The following is a 10,362-nucleotide window of genomic DNA, read 5'->3' on the forward strand; positions in this document are numbered from 1 at the left end:
GAAGAGGAACTCAAAAGCCTCTTGATGAAAGTGAAAGTGGAGAGTGAAAAAGTTGGCTTAAAGCTCAACATTCAGAAAACGAAGATCGTGGCATCCGGTCCCACCACTTCATGGGAAATAGATGGGGAAACAGTGCAAACAGTGTCAGACTTTATTTTTGGGGGCTCCAAAATCACTACAGATGGTGACTGCAGCCATGAAATTAAAAGACGCTTACTCCTTGGAAGGAAAGTTATGACCAACCTAGATAGCATATTCAAAAGCAGAGACATTACTTTGCCAACAAAGGTCCGTCTAGTCAAGGCTATGGTTTTTCCTGTGGTCATGTACAGATGTGAGAGTTGGACTGTGAAGAAGGCTGAGTGCCGAAGAATTGATGCTTTTGAACCGTGGTGTTGGAGAAGACTCTTGAGAGTCCCTTGGACTGCAAGGAGATACAACCAGTCCATTCTGAAGGAGATCAGCCCTGGGATTTCTTTGGAAGGAATGATGCTAAAGCTGAAACTCCAGTACTTTGGCCACCTCATGCGAAGAGTTGACTCATTGGAAAAGACTTTGATGCTGGGAAGGATTGGGGGCAGGAGGAGAAGGGGACGACAGAGGATGAGATGGCTCGATGGCATCACTGACTAGATGGACGTGAGTCTCAGTGAACTCCGGGAGTTGGTGATGGACAGGGAGGCCTGGTGTGCTGCGACTTATGGGGTCGCAAAGAGTTGGACACGACTGAGTGACTGAACTGAACTGAACTGAAGCCCAATACACCCTAACTCTCCTGGTAATTACAAATAAAACCCCTGCAACAGAATACAAAAAAGCAACTATCTGAGGATTTTGAAAATAAATAAGAGGAAGCACATTGAAGAAGGCAACCAAAACTCAAAGAACAACCTGAATAGCAGTTTCCCAGCCTGGACCAACGGCAACCCAAATCCTGGAACTGTGCAGCAAGTGTGGACGTGAAAATCTTCACAAGAAATGCTTTTTCTGATCAGAGGATGGGTAGTGACGTGCCTGTGTGCTTTGGTGAAATCTCTCTGCTTAGTTTTATTTTCCTGTATTCCAGCCTTCCCCAAAGCAGTATGAGGGCAGTGACAATTATGGTTGGATGGGCTCCTAAAACTCTGAGAGAAAGCCTTTACCTTCAGTCAGAAGGTCCAGGAAAGAGCTTGCTCCCCACCCTCAAAAATGTATGGGGGAAACCCAGGATATTTCTTTCTTTTTCCTCCGTCCTCTATGCCCCAGGTATGGGAAATGCCCAACAGTGTGAAGAAGCTAAACTCTGAGTGAAACTGCAATTTTCCAGTCAGGGGACTGGGATAATGAACCTCAGACACTGGGGAAATAATAGGAGAGGAGCTCAAGGAGACTCTCTCAACCTGGGTATCCCTCTCTCAGTCTGGGTATCCCTGTATGAACCCACACAAGTCCTAGGCTCACCTCCAAGATGTGAATGCACAAAATAGACCCAAAACAACATAATGAAGGCTTTAGAACTGAACTAACTGTAGACTCCACCCAGGTCTCAGACTCACATCTAGTGGTATACACATAAGATGGGATCCCAGAAGCTGGAAAGACTTTAAAGACTGAACCACTTACCACAGAAGACAGTCAGAATTTGTAGTCTGAACCTAACTAGGATGACTGCTGCTAAAACAACAACAACAAAATCAACAATTTCCAGATGATTTTTACACAACCCAGACGTTCACAGCATAATGTTCAAAATGTTCAGGATAAAATCCAACATTACTAGGCATACAAAGAACCAAGACAATCTAAACAGCTCTTAAGAGAGCGTGCAATCACCAGATCCCTGGAAGCAGGTAGAAATGTTAAAGAATATAGAGGTCTCCTATGCTGGAGCAGCCATGAAGAGATACCCCATGCCCAAGATAAGAGAAACCCAAGTAAGACGGTAGGTGTTGCAAGAGGGCATCAGAGGGCAAACACACTGAAACCATACTCACAGAAAACTAGTCAATCTAATCACACTAGGGCCACAGCCTTCACTAACTCAATGAAACTAAGCCATGCCCGTGGGGCAACCCAAGATGGGCGGGTCATGGTGGAGAGATCTGACAGAATGTGGTCTGCTGGAGAAGGGAATGGCAAACCACTTCCGTATTCTTGCCTTGAGAACCCCATGAACAGTATGAAAAGGCAAAATGATAGGATACTGAAAGAGAAATTCCCCAGGTCAGTAGGTGCCCAATATGCTACTGGAGATCAGTGGAGAAATAACTCCAGAAAGAATGAAGGGATGGAGCCAAAGCAAAAACAATACCCAGCTGTGGATGTGACTGGTGATAGAAGCAAGGTCCGATGCTATAAAGAGCAATATTGCATAGGAACCTGGAATGTCAGGTCCGTGAATCAAGGCAAATTGGAAGTGGTCAAACAAGAGATGGCAAGAGTGAATGTCGACATTCTAGGAATCAGCAAACTGAAATGGACTGGAATGGGTGAATTTAACTCAGATGACCATTATATCTACTACTGCGGGCAGGAATCCCTCAGAAGAAATGGAGTGGCCATAATGGTCAACAAAAGAGTCTGAAATGCAGTACTTGGATGCAATCTCAAAAATGACAGAATGATCTCTGTTCGTTTCCAAGGCAAACCATTCAATATCACAGTAATCCAAGTCTATGCCCCAACCAGTAACACTGAAGAAGCTGAAGTTGAACGGTTCTATGAAGACCTACAAGACCTTTTAGAACTAACACCCAAAAAAGATGTCCTTTTCATTCTAGGGGACTGGAATGCAAAAGTAGGAAGTCAAGAAACACCTGGAGTAACAGGCAAATTTGGCCTTGGAATATGGAATGAAGCAGGGCAAAGACTAATAGAGTTTTGCCAAGACAATGCACTGGTCATAACAAACACCCTCTTCCAACAACACAAGAGAAGACTCTATACATGCACATCACCAGATGGTCAACACCGAAATCAGATTGATTATATTCTTTGCAGCCAAAGATGGAGAAGCTCTATACAGTCAGCAAAAACAAGACCAGGAGCTGACTGTGGCTCAGACCATGAACTCCTTATTGCCAAATTCAGACTGAAATTGAACAAAGTAGGGAAAACCACTAGGCCATTCAGGTATGACCTAAATCAAATCCCTTATGATTAAACAGTGGAAGTGAGAAATAGATTTAAGGGCCTAGATCTGATAGATAGAGTGCCTGATGAACTATGGAATGAGGTTCATGACATTGTACAGGAGACAGGGATCAAGACCATTCCCATAGAAAAGAAATGCAAAAAAGCAAAATGGCTGTCTGGGGAGGCCTTACAAATAGCTGTGAAAAGAAGAGAAGTGAAAAGCAAAGGAGAAAAGGAAAGATATAAGCATCTGAATGCAGAGTTCCAAAGAATAGCAAGAAGAGATAAGAAAGCCTTCTTCAGTGATCAATGCAAAGAAAGAGAGGAAAACAACAGAATGGGAAAGACTAGGGATCTCTTCAAGAAAATCAGAGATACCAAAGGAACATTTCATGCAAAGATGAGCTCGATAAAAGATAGAAATGGTATGGATCTAACAGAAGCAGAAGATATTAAGAAGAGATGGCAAGAATACACAGAAGAACTGTACAAAAGAGATCTTCATGACCCAGATAATCACGATGGTGTGATCACTGACCTAGAGCCAGACATCCTGGAATGTGAAGTCAAGTGGGCCTTAGAAAGCATCACTACGAACAAAGCTAGTGCGGTGATGGAATTCCAGTTGAGCTATTCCAAATCCTGAAAGATGATGCTGTGAAAGTGCTGCACTCAATATGCCAGCAAATTTGGAAAACTCAGCAATGGCCACAGGACTGGAAAAGGTCAGTTTTCATTCCAATCCCAAAGAAAGGCAATGCCAAAGAATGCTCAAACTACTGCACAATTGCACTCATCTCACACGCTAGTAAAGCAATGCTCAAAATTCTCCAAGCCAGGCTTCAGCAATATGTGAACCGTGAACTTCCTTATGTTCAAGCTGGTTTTAGAAAAGACAGAGGAACCAGAGATCAAATTGCCAACATCCACTGGATCATAGAAAAAGCAAGAGAGTTCCAGAAAAACATCTATTTCTGCTTCATTGACTATGCCAAAGCCTTTGACTGTGTGGATCACAATAAAGTGTGGAAAATTCTTCAAGAGATGGGAATACCAGACCACCTGATCTGCCTCTTGAGAAATTTGTATGCAGGTCAGGAAGCAACAGTTAGAACTGGATATGGAACAACAGACTGGTTCCAAATAGGAAAAGGAGTTCGTCAAGGCTGTATATTGTCACCCTGTTTACTTAACTTATATGCAGAGTACATCATGAGAAATGTTGGACTGGAAGAAACACAAGCTGGAATCAAGATTGCTGGGAGAAATATCAATAACCTCAGATATGCAGATGACACCATCCTTATGGCAGAAAGTGAAGAGGAACTCAAAAGCCTCTTGATGAAAGTGAAAGTGGAGAGTGAAAAAGTTGGCTTAAAGCTCAATATTCAGAAAACGAAGATCATGGCATCCGGTCCCACCACTTCATGGGAAATAGATGGGGAAACAGTGGAAACAGTGTCAGACTTTATTTTTCTGGGCTCCAAAATCACTGAAGATGGTGACTGCAGCCATGAAAATAAAAGATGCTTACTCCTTGGAAGGAAAGTTATGACCAACCTAGACAGCATATTCAAAAGCAGAGACATTACTTTGCCAACAAAGTTTCATCTAGTCAAGGCTATGGTTTTTCCTGTGGTCATGTATGGATGTGAGAGTTGGACTGTGAAGAAGGCTGAGTGCCGAAGAATTGATGCTTTTGAACTGTGGTGTTGGAGAAGACTCTTGAGAGTCCCTTGGACTGCAAGGAGATCCAACCAGTCCATTCTGAAGATCAGCCCTGGGATTTCTTTGGAAGGAATGATGCTAAAGCTGAAACTCCAGTACTTTGGCCACCTCATGCGAAGAGTTGACTCATTGGCAAAGACTCTAATGCTGGGAGGGATTGGGGGCAGGAGGAGAAGGGGACGACAGAGGATGAGATGGCTGGATGGCATCACTGACTCGATGGATGTGCGTCTGAGTGAACTCCGGGAGTTGGTGATGGACAGGGAGGCCTGGTGTGCTGTGATTCATGGGGTCGCAAAGAGTCGGACACGACTGAGCGACTGATCTGATCTGATCTGATCTGATAAATCTATAATTATGCAAATATACTTGACTATATGAGCAGTTTCACAAACTAAGAAAGACTTTAGCCACGAGAAGACTAATCTTGAATAAGGAAGCTTCAGAGGATACGGTAGGAACCCCTAGAAATCATCAGAACCTCAAATTGGGCTCTGGCTACACTCACCCTCCATAGACACCAACGGTACAAACTGACTCAGGTCCAGCCTGTCTTCAGCACATTTGCTAACTCTGAAACCTTGACAAAGCTACATTGCAGTAACTTCTTAGTGCCAGTTTCTTAATTAGCAAAATGGACATAATGGCACTTGCCTTGAAGGTACTTAAAAGTATTTGTGAGGATTTACAGGGTTAAAACATATAAAGCACTTGGAGTAGTTCCTGGGGAGATTTTTGTGCAGAAAGCAAATGGATAGCATTTCTTGTGTGCCCTATGTGCCTGCTCCTTCCTCCTCCACCCCTTCTAAGCTCTTATTATGTAGCAGGCACCGTACTAAATGTTTTACATGCTTTATTCCATTTAATCTGCACAATGCCACTGTTAAATAGGATGGTGGCTCAAATGGTAAAGAAACTGCCTGCCATGCAAGAGACCCAGGTTTGATCCCTGGGTTGGGAAGATCCCCTGAAGAAAGGCATGGCAACCCACTCCAGTATTCTTGCCAGGATACTTGCCATGGACAGAGGAGCCTAGCAGGCTACAGTCCATGGGGTTGTAAAGAGTCAGACATGACTGAACAACTAACACTTTCAATTTTATCTGCATTTTTTAGATGAAAAAAAATTGGATTGACTCACTTTATTTCTGTACACACAAAGACACACATATCATTATTTTTTACTTTTATTTGTGAGTTTTCTGTCTTCCTGAGTAATTTTTATATACCTTATATATCCACTATATATTTATTTTATAGATTAAATCTCAAAGGAAAATCCCATTTCTCTTATTTTAAAATTTCTTGGGTGGCAACACACTGTTGCCTCCATATACCACCTACCTTACTGTTGATTATTTTCCCTTTTAAATATGTTATTTTATAGACTTTTCCTGACCTCTCTGAATCTGGGTCCTTTGATCTCATGATAGATAGTCACACCATGGTATTTGTGCAGAAATCTGGACCAAAGCAGGTGTTTACTGCATCTAGGAGTATGCATTCTTAGAGGCAGTGTGGGGACAGTTCTCACGAGCCATTTCATGTTCTAAGGACAGAAACATTGTAGTAATGTTCAGGCTCTCTCTGGTCTTTGAAATAGACCTGACTCCTTTGGAATATATTCTTTAAAATAAGTTGATCAATTATTTTGTACTTAATGCCAATGGCTGTGTCAGCATTACTGATTTGGAGACTAATTACGTGATTTCATAACTATTCTGGGAAAACATGAACATACTGGAAATAGAATGAGGGAGGTTATGGAAGTGTTGAATGAAACATGGAGACAAGCCAAAACTATTAATGACTTTCATGCTGCTCAGCAGAAATCACCTTTCATGTTCTCTGTTAATACAGTTAGAATCTAGGGATGACAGATTTCCAAGTTATGGATTCTCAAGAAGTAAATACAAGAAGTCATCTCTTTCTATAATTGTAAAAATATAAGATCTATTTAAAATAATAATCATTATTCAACATTTTATTAACCAAATTTTTGCATTGTTCCCTATGTGAAAGAAGTATGGTAGGCCTCATACAAGAATAAATTACATGTAAGGACACAATAATCTCAGGAAGTCCTTCAAAACTAACTGGAGGAAGAGATACAAGTTAGGGAGAAATGAGAGCAGAACTACTTATGGAGGTTAAGGAATCATTTTGTGGGGTTCCTTCCACTATCAACATTTATATACAGATGAAATCAAGTAAAATTACATTACATGCACTCTTTTTTGATTAATTTTTATTGAAGTATAGTTGATTTTCAATGTTGCATTAGTTTCAGATGTTGTGTTAATTTTAGATGTAAAGTGAATTAGTTATATATATGTATACATATATCCACTCTTTTTTAGACTCTTTTCCCATATTGGTCATTACAGAGTACTAAGTAGAGTTCCCTGTGCTATACAGTAGGTTCTTATTAGTTATCTATTTTATATTTAGTAATGTGTATATGTCAATCCCAATCTCCCAATTCACCCCTCCACCCCTTTTACCCTTGGTAACCATAAGTGTGTTTTCTATATCTGTGACTATCCTGTTTTGTAAATAAGTTCATTTATGAAAAAGTTCATTAAAAATAAATAAAATGTGGGATCCACTGACAATCATTATATTTGAGAGAAAAATCAACTCAAACTGATTTTAACAATAAAGGAATATATGACATCAAAGGCTCAGTTTCACACTCGTCTCCATTCTGCCTTACATAATATATCTTTAGACTGGCCTTCCTGGGAAGCTTCACAGTTTCCCTGCTGGTGGTGGTAATATGCTACAATACAACCAACTTTACATTTGTTATACCCCAACATCCAGTACCAAAAAGATGTCTCCTCTACCATTTCTCACATGTGAATTTTTATTTACCTTCCTTTTAACAAGATAGCAATTGTCACACAAAATATCATTGTTTTGACCTGATTATGCACCCATGCCTGAAACAATCACTGTGATCAGAAGGATGGGATACATAGATTGGTCATTTGTCTTACCCTTCTAATAGATAGAACCCTTCTAATGTACTAAATGCTCTAACTTCAATCTAATTGTCTCAACTGATATTGAACTATTAAATAGCTACAAATTGACTTATCTATAATTCTAGAATGAGGCTTTCTTGGTGGGTCAGCAGAAAAAAATCCACCTGCAATGCAGGAGACATGGGTTTGATCCCTGAGTCAGGAAGATCCCCTGGAGAAGGGCATGGCAACCACTCCAGTATTCTTGCTGGGAAAATCCCATGGACAGAGGAGCCTGGAGGGCTATGGTCCATAGGGTCATAAAGAGTCGGACACGACTGAAGTGACTGAGCACGCACGCATAGTTTCAGCAACGTCCCATTTAATTAATTGTTATTTTGCTCTGAAAGGTAAAGGCTACATACAGATAATTCTACATTTACTGCTATGTTAAAAAATGCTGAAACAGAATGCTTTTTCTTTGTTGTTTTTATCATTTACATTATGCATTTATTTTTCCAACTTATTTTCATCTATCAGGTAAATACTTCAATTAAAATTCAGTTAAAAGTTCTGAAATAGTTTTCAAGTAACCATGATAATATAGGATAGAATTTGAAAGAAATGCAATTCCTTTTAAAGTAGTATTATAACTTGTATCCCTGTTCATATTTTTGACTGGTTGCCTAGAGCTACAAATATATTTGGACTTTTAAAAAATATTAAAATAAATCTTTAAAGCATATATTTCTCAAGAAGTTTATCTATGCTTCCCATCTCCACCTTCTCACCTCCCCCCTACATTTTCCAAACCCCTGGAATTTGGCTTCTGCCCCATCATTATCATTACCAATAGGCTCCATGTCACTCATTTCAACTGATATTTTTCAGCTCGTGGATTACATTACTTGATCTTTCAAAGTCTTCAACAGTTGGGCCAATTACACTCTCCTCTCTTGGATTTTTTGAATCTGCCCTCTCCTAGGAGCCTCCTACCTTTCCAATCACCCCTCTTGTGTCCCCATTGCAGGCTTATTCTCTTCTACGTGGCCATTAAATGTTGGAGTCCCTCAATATGACTCTTAGTTGCTGTCTTCATCTCACTCCTCACTTTTTTCCCAGGAAATCTCACATACACACAGTGGTTTGATAACAGTCTGCTGTGCCAGCCCTAGCAATGCAGGTCACAATGCAGGCCAAAGCTGTATCCTTGGCCCAGAGAAGCCATCTGAGCCCTGGACTCAGTGTTCCTACTGCCTGATTGTGGCAGACCCTGAAAATACTGTTCAAACCCCATTTCCTTCAAAAAGTCATTGGCTGCTCAGCTATAAAGAATGTGGCAAGTTGACAGACAAAACTATAATTCAAAAAGATACATGTACATCTATGTTTACCCCAGCACTATTCACAATTGCCAAGACATGGAAACAACCTAAATGTCCATCGATGGATGAATGGATAAGGAAATGTGGTACATATATATACAAAGAAATACCACCCAGTCATAAAAAAGAATGAAATGATGCTATTGACATCAACATGATGGACCTAGAGATTATCATATGAAGTGAAGTAAGTCACAAAGAGAAAGACAAGTACCATATACCACTTACCTGTGGAATCTAAAATACAACACAAATGAACCTATCTACAAAGCAGAAACAGATTCACAGACAGACAGAACAGCCTTGCGATTGCCAAGGGGGATGGGACTGGAGAAAAGATGGAGTGGGAGGTTGGAGCTAGCCACATGAAAACTATTACTTACAGAATGAATAAACAACAAGATTTTACTGTATAACACAGGGAACCATATTCAATAACTTGAGATAGATCAAAGTGGAAAAGAATATAAAACTAATGTGTACATATATATATATGTATATATACACACTCACACACACACACACACACATATATATATACAACTGAATTGCTTTGCTGTACAGGAGAAATTAACACATTATAGATCAACTATATTTCAATTAAAAAAAAAAAAAACTGATCTGCCAATACACCGCACAGCATCTCACTAATCCAGCTCACAAAGACTGACACATAAACTCAATTTCAAGTTACTAATTTGCAAAGGAAAATGTTTACTGCCTCTGGTTGGTATGGCCTACACATTCTTTACCTATAGGAACACTACACAAAAAGTCAAATTATAGTCAAAATGTTTCTTGGTGACCATAACCTTGGAATGAGTGGTGTCAGTTCTATGCTGTCTCTGGGCCAAGTCTTCTGTCCCTACACACAGTCAATCTGCCTTTTTTCTGAAATGTCAGGGCTGACCAAGCCCCCACACCATCTGATTGTCATGTGTTTTCCTTTAGCTGCTAAATATAGTCAATTAGGTTACACAGTTCAATGTCACCTGGTGGGCAACCATTCTTCCTTTTTAGAGAAGAGTTTGCTATTCTATCCTATGATCCTTTTAAAACTTTAATTCCCAACAAACAATCTAAAGTCTCATGGAGAAGGAAGGGAGCTCACCTCCCTGTGAAGTATTCACAACATATAGGAATCTTGAATTTCAAAAATTCCTCCTC

This window comes from Bos grunniens, chromosome 4 (assembly GCF_055505025.1).
Source record: "Bos grunniens cultivar Pamir isolate PY7600 chromosome 4, Bosgru_T2T1.0, whole genome shotgun sequence".
NCBI classification, from domain to species: domain Eukaryota; kingdom Metazoa; phylum Chordata; class Mammalia; order Artiodactyla; family Bovidae; genus Bos; species Bos grunniens.